Genomic DNA, 14,408 nt, shown 5'->3' on the forward strand with positions numbered 1-14,408 from the left:
CCCCCGGAGGAACCAGAACCAGGCCCCAGTCCTGCACTATTGTTTGACTGCCTTTCCTTTGTTTCCTGTATTCCCTCACTCCCTAATTAGTAACTGTTTGCCCTTTGAAACTCAGAAAAGGTCTGGGAGGCTGAAGCCTTTTTCCTGCAAACAAGAGACGGGGCACAGGGCAAGGCTTTTGTGCCCAACAGCATCCCACAGGGTCCTGCTCTGTTTCCAGATGGCCCGGGCCTGGTTTATGGACTTAAAGAATGTGACTGGAAGCGGGTGACAGTGATGTGAGGATACATGGGTGTTTGTTTCCTTTTCAGTTGTGTGTTTTTTTTTTTTTTGCGGTACGCGGGCCTCTCACTGTTGTGGCCTCTCCCATTGTGGAGCACAGGCTCCGGACACGCAGGCTCAGCGGCCATGGCTCACGGGCCCAGCCACTCCGCGGCATGTGGGATCTTCCCGGACCGGGGCACGAACCCGTGTCCCCTGCATTGGCAGGTGGACTCTCAACCACTGCGTCACCAGGGAAGCCCTCAGTTGTGTTTTGACTGAATTAAATTCATATTTAATAAACGGCACAGAGTGAATTGCTGACTAGGTACGGGGAACTTCAGGTATATTCCCTTGTATAATTCTTAGACGAGCCCTTTAAGGTTGATTGCTAACCCCGTTTTACAGATGAAGATACTAAAGCTGAGTGGTGAAATAATTTCTCCAAGGGTCCACAGCTGGGATCTGAACTAAGTTGGGATTTGAACACAGGTGTCTTTTGTTCCCATGACCGTGTTATTTCTACTATGCTGCATGTCCCCTTAAGGAGACTTACTAATAACTGGGAGAAAGAGAGAGGGTAAAGGTAACCGTTACTGAATGCCTGCTGTGTGCTAGGCCCTATGCTCAGTGCTTTACCTTTGTCTCCAGGCCACATTGCCTGGGGTCGGGGAGTGTGGGTGGAGGATTGGTACTCTTATGACCTTGGTTTCACAAAAGACAGTACTGAGGCTTAGAGGTGTTAAGTGCCTTTCCTGATAAATAGTGGAGCTGGAATCACAAGACGGAGTCTGGAGCCTCCATGGGCTCACAGTGAGCAAACTGGATGTGGAAGGGTCTTCATGGTCTGAGAACCCACTGTCGAAATAATGAATTTACCAGCATGGATAGCAGCTGTTTTCAGTGGATTAGCAAATACTTGCAGAGCGTTGATTTTTGTGTAAGAGTCTGGCTCTGAAACGCTGTTCAGAGATACCGGGAAGTGTAGGACGTACCCTGTTCTAGAGGAGATGACTGGTTATTAGTGTTACGGCACCCAAAAGGGGATGGGCATTTCAGGCCTGGGAAAATTTCCCAGAGCAGATGTTGTCGGTGTTATGGAGGGTAAGTTGGATGTATTGGGGGGCAGGGAAGACCTGAAGACAAGAGGGAGAAAAAGTAGATTCAGGAGAGCCTCAAGGCCAGGGTTGGATCTTAGAGACGGTGGCACCTGACCCAGCTTATTGATGTGGAGAGGCCTGGCCTGCGGGTTGCTTCCCAAGGCTCACCTGGCAGGTGGTCGGGAATGGATTGGGAGGTGGAGGGATGAGGCTAGAGAAAGGTCCCCCAGGTTACAAAGCTGTTGTGAGCTACTGGGCAGGAAAGGGTTAATGCTGGACCTCTCCTTGGAGGTAGTGATTCTGTTGGCCGTGGTCCTTAAGCAAAGGTGAGTAATGCCAAGAAGAGAGGCAGAAGTCGGCCTTACTCATGTGATGGAGTTGGGAGTTCAGAGCTGACTTTCATAGGCTCTAAGAGAGGAACATGTTAGTTTATCATCACCTTCCCCCAACCGAGGATGAACTGATTTGCATGTTTCTTAGAAAACTCTCCTCCTCGATTTCTTGTCTTAGCTTTACAAAGTTCCCATCCATTACTGTGGTGAGAGAGCCCCAGGTCTGACCTGCGTGCTGATTTGAGTCTGGGACTGTCAAGGGGTTACTGTAATTACCTAAAGGAGTTCGCACTGGAGGTGGCATTCAATTGTCGGTCTACCACTTTATAGACGAGTACCGGCAGCCACGAAGTCTGGCGTATCTTGGGCGTGGAGTTCAATCTTAAGGGCCTGGTGCATAGACAGCAGTGGGGAGGGAGGAAGGAGAAAGCAGTGAAGAATGGAGAGAGAGAAGAAATGCCTCCTGTAGGGCACTTGCAGGTTGGAACAAGGTCAGATCAGTGACCTTGCCTCTTTATCACTCTGTATGTCCCACCCAGGGCTGTTCTAATCCAACAGTAACCAACACTGAATTTTAGGATCCTCCCCCAAAGTGGAGCTATACCCAGAGTTTCTCAAGTTTTTTAATTCCTGGAAGTTTTTTTTTTAAAGGAATTTTGCCTTTTTGTTTTTTAATTTTATTTATGTATGTATGTAGGTATGGCTGTGTTGGGTCTTCGTTTCTGCGCAAGGGCTTTCTCTAGTTGTGGCGAGTGGGGGCCACTCTTCATCGTGGTTTGCGGGCCTCTCACTATCGCGGCCTCTCCCGTTGCGGAGCACAGGCTCCAGATGCGCAAGCTCAGTAATTGTGGCTCACGGGCCTAGTTGCTCTGCGGCATGTGGGATCCTCCCAGACCAGGGCTCGAACCCGTGTCCCCTGCATTGGCAGGCAGTTCTCAAGCACTGCGCCACCAGGGAAGCCCTCTGGAAGTCTTTTAAGTAACTCCTTCCAGGTCAGGTGTCACTGAGGGGACTGAGGCTCTCTTTTCTAGCCTACTGTCAGACTGTCATTGTCACCAAAAGCCCGTCTCATTGCTGATTCTCCAGCTTTCAGTGAAGCAATTGAGAGTGATTGGTGGGAAATACCAATCTGATTGAAAGGTGATTTTCTTGCATTGATTTACTTAATAATTAGAAACAAGAGACCAAACGTGGGGACCTTGTCTTGCCCAGGAGGCATAGCGGAGAGGGCTTTGGTGAGGAAGAGCCTGGGGATGCCCCTGTGTGGGTGGCCATGCGTGTGTCTGTGTGATTGTTCCTGGTGAATCCCAACCTGTGGTTCCACAGGGTGGTTATTCCCGAATGGAAGGCCTTATTACGATGATTGTTTCTTAGCACCTCTAGTTTCTGACACTTTGTGTTGTATGAGGTCGGTCTGCTTGCTTTATAAGTTTATCCAGTGACCTAACTTCTCAAGGAGTGTTATTCCTAAAAGATGACATATGAGGACATGTAGGTATGGCCTCAGTTAGCCTAGTGAAGCCCTTAATTAGTTCTGTGAAGAGGCTGTGTCCTTCTGTACAGTGTCAGAAGGATTTTAGATGAAAAGATGCTGTCCTGAAATATCTCTACCCCTGTGCTGTCCGGTAGAGCTTCCTGCCACGATGGAGATGTTCTGTATCTCTGCTGTCCAACATGGTAGCCACTAGCCACATGAAGCTGTGGAGTACTTGAAATGTGCCTAGTGTGTCTGAGGAACTGAGTTTTTTATTTTATTGTAACTGAAATAGCCACATGTAGCAAGTGGCTACTACTATATTGATGATGCTCTAGACAATGGTCAGAGATGACCGATGGCCGTGTTTAGAACTTAGATTTAGGTCTTATTTGGGCAGGCTTGTTTGTGAGGGGAGATGTAAGATACAGGGTACTCTAGTGGACATTAGAAAGTCTAAGAGATAGCATAGAATTGTGGAATTTTATTTAAATGTTGGACTTCAAAAATCTAAAAAAATGATACAGATGAACTTAGTTACAAAACAGAAGCACTCACAGACTTAGAGAATGAACTTATGGTTACCAGGGGAAAAGGGTGGGTGGGGGGAGAGGGATAGACTGGGAGTTTGGGATTGACATGTACACACTGCTATATTTAAAATGGATAACCAACAAGGACCCACTGTATAGCACAGGGAACTCCGCTCAATATTCTGTAATAATCTAAATGGGAAAAGAACTGGAACAAGAATGGATACTTGTATGGGTATAACTTGCTGTACACCTGTAACTAACACATCATTGTTAATGAACTATACTCCAGTATAAAAGAAAAAATGTTGGACTTCAAAGAAGACTTGGGTCATTGGAGCTGGGGTAGGCAGGGAAGTTTCTTAGAGGAGAATGGCATGCCCATAGCTTTCAGGTTTTCTGGAATAATTTCCACACAGCCGTAAACGTTCTCTTCACTCATGCGCCCAGGGAAGCAGTATGGTATGGAAGACTCTAGGCTTAGGAGCCTGACAGATCTCTGTGAAGATGGGGTTCACTTATGCAAGATATTTAGGTTTCTAAGCCTCCGTTTCTTGATCCGTAAAATGTGTGTGATAGTACCTCCAAGAGCTCTTGTTAGGTTGGATAACTTACACAGAGTTCCTAGTGTCTTGGAACATAGCAGGTTCTCAATGAATGTAGGTGTTATTATTGGAAATAGGATCAGCATATATACACAAAGGTCCCTGACTGTTGAAAAGTGCATGATGCGATTGAGTTTATACTCCTTTTCTTTATATCATTTGATGAAGGAGATCTGTCTCTTGACACGTTGAGCTAGGAGTCCTGAGAGTGTCACAGAGAGAGTGGGGAGAAGGCAAGAAGGCTGTGAAGAGGCTAAGCAGTACACAGAGGGACCCTTGCCAAACTGAAAACTCTAGTGTGATAAATAAATCCGTCGCTGCAGTCACTGGAAAGGGCACAAGTTTATCAGCGTGTCTTGCAATCTTCAGAGTTGCAACTTTCATTCTCCTCCCCTCCCAGCAGAGTATTAACTGGAGTGTACAGCTTAAACACTCGCTGGGGTTCTGGGCATTTATTTGCATGGCACCTTGGACCCCCTCCTGGAGATGATTCCATTATCATTTCCTTATCTGGCTTCTCTGTTTACTTCAACACTTGAGGTTGATTTAGTATCTTACAAGAACCAAACATTGTCTTCCAGACATCTAATCTTGCCTTTCTTACCAGGCCTAAGTGTGAAATTAATCAAAAAGGAAAGGGAAATTAATAATAAGGTTGGTAGTCACAATTAATCAGGATACCTCACAGCAGGTATGAAATTAACTTCGAATTAACACACGCTTCAACAAATTAAAGGTATAGAGAAGGGTTATTTATTATTTAGGAAATGCCCCTTAATGCTTCCCACTTTGATAATTAGTTAGATGATGGGTGGTGTCTGGTGATAAGACCCATTCTGTATTGTGAGGTCGCCTTGAGACCCATGGAAAGCATCAAATCAACGTTCTTTTTTCATGTTTCACTTAGATAAATGAGACCCAGCCAGATGGTTAATGCATACTTGTTTCCTGTGAGTTGAAAAGGTTTGCCCAAACACTTGCAGTTTTGATCTCTATTTGCAATAAACTAAATTTGATCCCGGGTTCTGTGTTTCCTTGTTATGACGTGCAGTATGATCAGTTTCAAAGGATACATTATTATGCACACATTGTGGAAAAGAATGGAGCATTATAATTATAACTCTCTGTTACAGCTTTCGCCGAGGTTGATAAAGGACAGGCTTTTGTTACTGAATTGTTCCTATAATTACATCAGAACTAACAGGCATCAGTCACCTTCCATTAGGGGTGGGAGAGAAGGAGCCTTACTTATTTAAGTGATCACATAAGGTGCTGAATGAATCATCCTCAGCCTCATCAAGAGGAATTAAAAATAGAAAGGAGCAGTTGACATCATCCTATAGCAGGTTTTTAAGGAACAGAAAAATGCCAGATAGTTTTTAAGGAAAAGAGCTGCCTGAAGTGATGCCCCAGGCCACATGTGACTAGCCTATTGGCAGCAGTTCTCAGGCTTGAGACTACATCCCGGACTCCTGGGGGGCTTGTTCAGATAGATGGCGGGACCCCAACCGAGTTTCTGATTGGTAGGTGCGTGGTGGGGTCTGAGATTTTTGCATTCCCAACTTCCCCAGGTGATGATGATGTTGCTGCTTCCAGGGCCGTACGTTGAGAGCCATTAGGCTAGGGGAGAGAAACAGGTGTAACTCGGATGGTTCCAAAACCAGAATTTTAAGATTAATTCCCTGGTGGCTGTTAAAAATAATTTTGATGAAAATACTGAGCTTTGGGGTTATGTGCCAGTTTTGTAAAGGGGATCTGCTCTTTGTGACGTCAATGAATGTTAAAAATAGTTGCAAACCTTGGTAAGTGGTCTCCTGGCCCGAGTCTTGGTAAAATCTTGGGTAAACTTGTTTGGCTACAAGTATTCTCTCTGTAATCCAAGTTAGTGATGAATTCGGAAGTCGCAAGGAATGCATTTTTTTTTCTTATTTGTAAATCGAGCACTTTACCTAGGGACCATCTGTAGAACGGTCATGTTAGGTAAGGGTATTCCAGGGCCCAAGGCACTAAATCATTGTTAATTGTCACACCTGCCTGACAAAATAGCTGTTAGCAAAATCAAAATGTAATGCATTGGGCACCACCGGGCTGTGGTTCCAGGCTTCTGACCGGTTCTAGAACTGCCCTTTTATTATCCTCTTACAGGAGTAACAACCACAGTAATAATAATTGCTAACATTTGTAGAGGGTCCGCTGCCTCTCTGATGCGGCAGCTGTGCTTTTTGGGCGTAGTAGTTTGTGAATCCCCCCATCCTTTCTGACTGAGGCGCTGTGGTTATCTCTCCTTCAGACACGAGGAGACAGAGGCTTGGGGAGGCACTGGCTTTGTGAGGTGGGGCCTCTGCATTTGAGTCCAGGCGGTGTGAGCCATGTGAGGCAAATTCAGATTGGAGTCTATTTTGGGAAGCTCTCAGTGGAGCCTTGATGAAAGACCTCACCGTAATGGAAAGATGCTAGCAAGTTTGAGATGTGATGAAACCAAACGTATCAGGTCAAAATTGTAGAAGTTCTGATGTCAAGGACCACTCTAGATCTTTGTAACTGGGCAAAATTTTGCTATGCGGTAAATTTAGCTGCTCTGCCCAACCTAAGGTGAAAGCCATATGTGAAGCCACTCTTGTAATTATGGGCCTTTTTTTCTCTGTGACTATCTGATGTTCCTTACGGAAGACTGAATGACTTAAATCTTATAATGATAGGGAACTATACTCAATATTTTGTAATAACCTTTAAGGGAAGAGAATCTGAAGAAGAAAAGAATATATATATATATAACATATAGAAATATATATTAAATTGAATCGTGCTGTACAACTGCAACTAACACGATATTGTAAAATCAATTATACTTCAATTAAAAAATAAAAAGAATTAAAGGAAAAATTTTAAAAACGCCTATAACGATGGTCATGATTTGTTTCTAATGTGTAAGCGCTCAGTGGCCTTATCGTTGGAAGTCTTTTTTCTAGACATGAAGATATTTTAAGCAGAGCCATAAACTCCCTTCAACTATTTGCTCACATGAATCAATGTCGGGACAGCTTTGGTGTTCACAATGAGCCACCTTTGCTTAGGCTGTGGAAAAGAAGAGAGGGAAAGCCTGCTTTGAGTTGTATCCCCGGTTACATACAGATTCTGAGATTCTCTATTTGGAGAGACATTGTCCACAGGGAATAAGAGGATGGAACACTTGGGTGTAAAATTGAAAAGGGATCAACCCAACAGATGACGGTGCTGAAGGGCATTGGGGACAAAGAGGTGTGAGACCCACCAGTCTGGAATTGGCCTCCATTATCCTGTGTCATCAGATGCAGCGTAGGTGCTGCAGAGGTGGTCCTTGAACAAGCTGGGTTTACCATGGCTCACTTGTAGAGATGCTTTGAATGGGGAAGGGGCGATAGGCAAGATACGCAGATGCAGACTTCTGATAGAATGCCGCGTTAGAGGGCAGAGCTCATCAAGTAGATTGTTTTGTTTGTGGGTCATTTATAATATATTTTATCCAAAATATGAAATGAAAGGGGTATAGGTTGGTTGAAAATGGGATTCCAATTTTTCCTAGCTACTCTCTATCTCCAGTGATTGCTACCTTATTCTTTCTAGATTGAATTGCATTCCCATGATCTCTATTTACAAGTGCTTTCACAAGTTTAGGTATAATTAAGGGAGGAAAATCAAAGCATAAGCCGAAGAAGAGATTGAGGGAGCCTATTATTAATACCTAGAAAAGATACTTTGGGTAAAAGCTTGATGAAAGCTGTGGAGTGGTGCTGGTTTTGAAAATTAGGAAGGAGAAAGGACTTCCTTCAACATTTTCTTTATCTATAGATGCAACTACAAATGGCTATAAACTTTAATCTTATATACCTGGCTCTGCAGGAAATGATATTTAAGATTAGTTGAACATTAAAGCTTTGCTGAGGATTAAAGTGAATGGCCTTTGGGTTTCTTGGTGACCACGAATTTTGCTAACGTATAGAGCCAAGCATAATGCAGTAGTTTGCGTATGACTCAGGGAACAGCTTGTCTGATTCTTGACGTCGAGATTGAGTTCTTAATTAGTCTGAGTATTATTAAAGAAAATCCAGATTTGAAAGCGTTGGGGGAGGTAAAGGGTAATGAACTTTTCTCTTCCTTTTGGCACATCATGAACACCTTGACTTATGAATCATACCAGTGTCACTACTGGTATGATTCATTAAGTCACCACGGGCTGTGCACTTGATCGCAACATTCAAAGGCAAATTGCCAGGTAATATACCAAATTAGGTGTTTATGAAAACATACAGAAAAGAGTTAAGGCACTGAAAGTAAGTTGATATTATTGCAGTCGGAGGCACATGGGTGTTCATTTTGTTAGCTGACACTGCTACATGAGAATGTGTTTTTGATGTTGACCAAGATGCTTAGGATTGTTTTCTTGAAATGTATCTTGGTGCTGCTTACAGGAGTTAGTAGCTTTTTCTGTATCATGATAACCCATTCCTTCACCTCAAAGCTATCTCAGAATGAAGCTGGTACAAAAGGGGCCCCGTGGTCACCAGCATTGATTCAGTTCCTTCCAGCCTTCTACCCTTCCTTAGCAAGCATTTGAGGCCAGACTGTTTCATGGAGACGGTGGATTTGGAATAACAGCAGGTTGAATCTGCTCTTGTAAGTTGCCCCAGTGCACCAACCCTCTGCTATTGTTCAGAGATTGTTGACACAGACAAAAATGTTAGTGCTGTGAAGGGTAGTTATATGCTGCAGACCATATAAAGAGAGAATCATCTTTGTATTAAAAAAACAAAACTCTTTCAGACATTTCCCAGCAGAATATGGTACATGTTCTTCCATGAGGGTCTTAAGTAAAAAAGTAGACCAGTTGGCTAGTCTTAGAAGACTTCTGGGCAGTTAGTTTGAAGATGGGTCTGTTCAGCATCATCTTTATTCTTTTCCTCTCCCTCTCCTTCCCTCCCTCCCTCCCTCTCCTTCCCTCCCTCCCTCTCCTTCCCTCCCTCTCTATTGAGCTCTCTTTCAGTTCTATAATTCTCTGCTGATAAATTCCATGAATATCAGAAACACACTGTATGTATTTGTTAAAAGGACATGTTTTCCCCCTTTTGTTTTTCTGTAAAGGAGTTTTTTTTTTTTAAAGAAGATGTCATTGGTAGGAGTTTATTAATTAATTAATTAATTTTTGCTGTGTTGGGTCTTCGTTTCTGTGCGACGGCTTTCTCTAGTTGTGGCAAGTGGGGGCCGCTCTTCATCACGGCGCGTGGGCCTCTCACGATCACGGCCTCTCTTGTAGCGGAGCACAGGCTTCAGATGCGCAGGCTCAGTAGTTGTGGCTCACGGGCCTAGTTGCTCCGCGGCATGTGGGATCCTCCCAGACCAGGGCTCGAACCTGTGTCCCCTGCATTAGCAGGCAGATTCTCAACCACTGCGCCACCAGGGAAGCCCAGTAAGGTTTTATAGAGGGAAAATATTAGTGATATCAGAAGCACACATAGTAGATATATTTCTAAAATGGCCTTTTTACTGCTTTCCTGATTTTATTCAAGGTGAAGCAGGTACAAGTAATCTGTTATATTTAAATGAACAGGCTTGTAATTCAACTGGCTTTATCTCGTATTGCAGACTCCTTGGTTTTTTGTCGTAGAGCTATGTATTTTTTAAGTCACGTGTGTACACCTACTTGAGACTGTGTGTATAAATTAATGTAGTCTAGTCCGGGAAGCATTAGGATTGGTAAAAGCTTTGGTTTAATGCCTCCTGAGACTTGGAACAAAGAACGGTTTTGTGGAGATGCTCCATCTTCGCCAAATGTAGCCTTACTCCTGCTGAACTAATACTGGATGGATTTGGATCCTAACAAGTGAGGTAATGTAATTTTTTAGACAAATGCCTCTGGGTGTTGAAGTGATAGGGAATGCTCACCTAGCTATTTTTCGGTATTTATCTTAAAAGGCATTCGGTTCCGAAATGTGAGAGGCCTAGTTCGCAGAAGCTCTTTGTCAGCCTGTGTGTTTGCAATGGATCAAGTTCTTAAAGAGGAGAAACTTAAAAATGTCTTTGTTCTTGTGATTGCAGGAGTGATTACTGCTCTGTAGTAGACATTGGAGGCGGATCCATCAGGCCATGTAAGTACCACAGTAAGCACATATTTACCTGGCTAAGCACAGACCCTGGGATATTTGCCCTTAGGGGGAGAGGACCGAGGATTTGAGTCAGACGTTAGCATTTGGAACCGTCAAAATGCACCACAGTCCCAAAGGGCCGGGGGGTTGCCCTTCTAGCGCAACTCAATCCCAAGGAGACGTACGTCCCTGGCTATTCGGTTGAAACCTGGTGGAATTTATCTTTTGGGTTAGCTGGGCAAGAATGTTTTATCTGCCTCGAATTAGTGAAGTGACTGGAGCAGAAGGTCATTTATTACTTAGTCATTATCAAACGTAAATGTACTGGGCTGGATTATGGCCTGATACTCTTAGGTGGAAGGGCTGGCCCCTTCAGACACAGAGGATCATGGTATGAACATAAATAAGCAAAGCCAATGAAGTGGAGAGTGTGACTCAGAATGACTGCACAATCTCTGAACTGTGTCTGTATCAAGGAATTGTTCACGGAGTACATTTTCCTAAGCCCCCAGTTATGAACGTATTTTACGGAGGAAGCACTTTGCTGAGTGCTTCCTTGTTCTAACTGTATGAATAGTCCTGAGTGCTTAAACCCACTGTCTAAGCTACCTTTGAGAGTCACCTTGGTAAATCAGACATTCAGCTTGGGAGCAGAATTTTTGGATTTTACAGGCTAATAGGATTTGGGTGTCAAGATTATGGGACCAGCCGAACGAAACGTGAAACATTCATAATTCTTGTTTCTCTTATGCGTGTGGATCTTTGAACAAACTTTGTCCCTAACGACATCACAGGAAAATCCATTCCAGCAACTGACAAGCAGATGAATGTCTGATGTGAATAAAAGCCTTAGTTAGAACTCAAATTATGTGACCATGTGACTTTTATCAGAGGCTTCTCTTTAGCTGTCACCTTGAAAGTTTGTCCCGCTGGGAGAAACCAGAGAAACAAGAAGTGTCTCTGTCAGAACCTCAAAGAGGTTTTGCGTGTCTAAAGACATAGGGTTTTGTCTAAGAACAAGCATATTTAATCCCTCTTATACATCCCCCTACCTCCACATCACACACATGACTGAAAGGGAGTGGTTTTCAGTTCAGGGACCGGACAGGTAAACCATCTATCTTCAAGGGTCTGTTCTGAAACTAGTGGAGTGCCGACAGATAAGGAAGTCCGTTCACTGCCCTCCCAGGAGGTGCGAGGCATGGCAGCTGGGGCTGTAGCAGGCTGGCATCGTGAAGAATAGGAGCTGGGTCTGCGGTCCCTGATACCCAGGTGCAATGGCTTATGCTCTGGGAAGGATGTGCATCTTTCTGCCTCTCTGCTGTGATTTTCTTTTTCTTTTTTTCCTGCTCTGTGTGGGGTTGACAGTCTTTGTGGAGCACGCAGACGTGTTGGCATCATGTGGCACTCCTGGGCTGTGTCTACCTGCCACCAGATATGGTGTCACCTTCCCCCTTCAGCGCGCCAATACCTAGCTGCCTTTGGAAGGGCCTCTTGGCTCCTTTCAAAATAACTACTGAAAGAGCAGCTGTCTGTCAGCCTCCTCCAGAACCATGGAATTGGGCTGCTGTCAACCTGTTGGAGGAGTTCCCAACGCAGCAGACTGGCTGTCACTGACATTTATAACTTGAAAGCCGTATCACAGATGAGATTGCGTGTCTTACCATCTTTTAAATTAGCCTTCAGATTATAAAGCACACCCTCCACACTTTGACAACGCCCAGGACTTCGGAGGTGGTTGGGTCTTCCTGAAGGTGGAGAAGCAGTCACCCTTCTCCCCTGGCCATTTTGTAAAACTGTCTTTCTTCTTATTCAACGGGAAGGAAGTTGTCCCAGCTTTAGGCTTGGGTTTATGTGTAACCCTGAGTCGGTTTAGATCAGGGAAATGATTGGCTTCTGGAAACAAATGACTCTAACTCTGCTACAGAGTCTGTGGTAAGAAAGGGTGTTGCTGGGAAATGGGTGTCAGAAAATGTTTCTCACATAGGTTGGTAGATCTGTACCTGGTTTTTTATGCCTTAGTTTCTCAAAGAACCATCTCTGAGTTTCATTTCTGGAGACCTGACCGGAAGAGAAGGATGCAGTGTTGATAAAAATGGAAGTTAAAACCATAGCCACCCCAGCAGATCTCGTGAACACACACTGCCAGAGGAGAAGGCTAAGGCGCAGGAGGGCAGCAGAAGGCGTGTTCCTCACTGTGGGTCTGTCTAGACTGTACATTCCTTGAGCACGAGGGTTGGCCTTATTCCTTTTCACACCACCGGTGGCGAGTACACAACCTGGCATGTGGCAGCAGGATGAGCCGAGCCAATGAGTGTCAAAAAGAAACAGGTGTTACAGGCAGGAAAAATTTGGTTTCATTTTCTTTTCATCCTGCTCATGCAGGCGTTGAAATACAGTCATCAACAAATCCAGATGATGGAGTTTTCAAGTTCATGGCGTTCTCCTGTTGGCATCAAAGATGAGTAATCTTGGAAGAGGTGTAACACAAATGGGGGCTTAGATGGCAAGTCTTGGATGCAATTAAGATGAAACAGCCTTCACTGTCCGTGCTCAGATTGCTTTCTGTGGTTCCCAGGCTGTTAGTCACGTCTTGGGAAATGTCAGTGCCTGACCTTGGCTGTGTGCCGTGCAGCCGCATCCACTGCATGGCCTGCCTGGAGTGGGGCAGGGACAGGCTCTTGAACCAGCTTGATGGTGGCCACAGGATTTGGGAAGAGAGTCAGCTGAGGATGGTTGTCACCTTCCCGGCCCTTTGCCTGTGGTGCACATTGGATCTCCATCTCGGCCCTCCTTCTCCAAGCCCAAGAGTTGCCTGCAGTCTGTCTAGACAGCTGCCGCCCATTGATAGCTGGGCATGTTGGATTAACCTCGATGCCCTGTTTGCCCCAGGGAAAGGTGGGGTGCAGGGCAGAGGTCAGGGCTGGGGCTGCCCCTTGTCACCAGGCCAGACGTGGAACAGCAGAGCAGTTGTCTTCCCAAGGCATGCCTGGTTTGGACTGGATCTGATCAGAATTCCCGGTTTGTGGCAAGACGTTTCAAAACAGCGTCATGTGTCTGTTCTCTGGTGATACTTGAAAAAAAATACTGAAAAATGTTTAAATATTTCAAATACCCAGACAAGTGCAGAGCCTTAGTGGAAAACTTGCTCATTTACATCCCCCTCGAGTCCCTGCCTTTCTGAACTTGTGGATGACACGTCTTAGTAACTGTGAAACGTGCCTATGTCGGCGTCTGTTAAAATTACCATCCTTTTGTCCCTGGAAAGTCTAAAACACGTGGCCTGCCTGGAACGCTCCGGGGAGGGTTGGTGCTGCCTGGCTCCGCCCTTTCCTATGGTTTCGTTCGTTACGTCACTGTCCCGTCATTGTCGTCTAGACGGTTTCTCTTCATTCATTTTCAAGGAGGTGTATGTGTTTAAATCCTTCTCCCCAAGTCCTCCTCCTCCACTAGTTCAGGGCTCCCTTGTAATGGGCAGTTCAGTGGGTCCCGCTGGACAGAGCTAATGCCGTCCACGTCCCCTTCCCGTAATACACTTCATCATACTTGATGCCACACACGTGACTCACTCTGTCAGTAACCTCTCCTTTCTCCCCAGGCCGGCGTGGCATCTCTCCACGTATGTCGACCTCCCTGGAGGAGACAGGCGAAGGTTCCTTTACTTTGCGTCTCAGGTTTAGGTGATGGATAGAGAGCATCTGTTGCGTAGGCTGAGGCTCTCCCTCGGGTTAGTTAACGCGAGTAAGGGCCACGGACGGTTTTTTTCTTCTTTTACCGTGATGGCTTTCTGGGACCGGAGTCCTGTGTTATTTAGGCTGTGTGGATGGATGACTGATTACTTTTAACTCTTCCTTTTGGTCTGAGCTCAGGATGGCTCACAGGAGTCAGTGCCCACTGCGCATGCATTGGAGGGGCTACCGGAAAGTTTACCACCACCCATTTAAAGGGAGATGCCTGCTGGAAAGGAAGGGTGAAAGGTAGAGG

At 45.2% G+C, this 14,408-nt stretch overlaps 1 protein-coding gene across 1 annotated transcript in view; it reads left to right on the forward strand.

Annotated features, from left to right (window-relative positions):
• MGAT5 (alpha-1,6-mannosylglycoprotein 6-beta-N-acetylglucosaminyltransferase) overlaps positions 1-14,408 on the forward strand; it is a gene marked incomplete at its 3' end in the record, with an annotated part of 361,158 nt that overhangs the window by 43,710 nt on the left and 303,040 nt on the right. The window contains exon 2 of the mRNA XM_082840634.1: positions 10,378-10,427. The remainder of the gene's footprint in view (positions 1-10,377; positions 10,428-14,408) is intronic.

The sequence above is a fragment of the Leucopleurus acutus genome (genome assembly GCF_964270905.1).
Source record: "Leucopleurus acutus genome assembly, chromosome: 6".
Taxonomy (NCBI): Eukaryota; Metazoa; Chordata; class Mammalia; order Artiodactyla; family Delphinidae; genus Leucopleurus; species Leucopleurus acutus.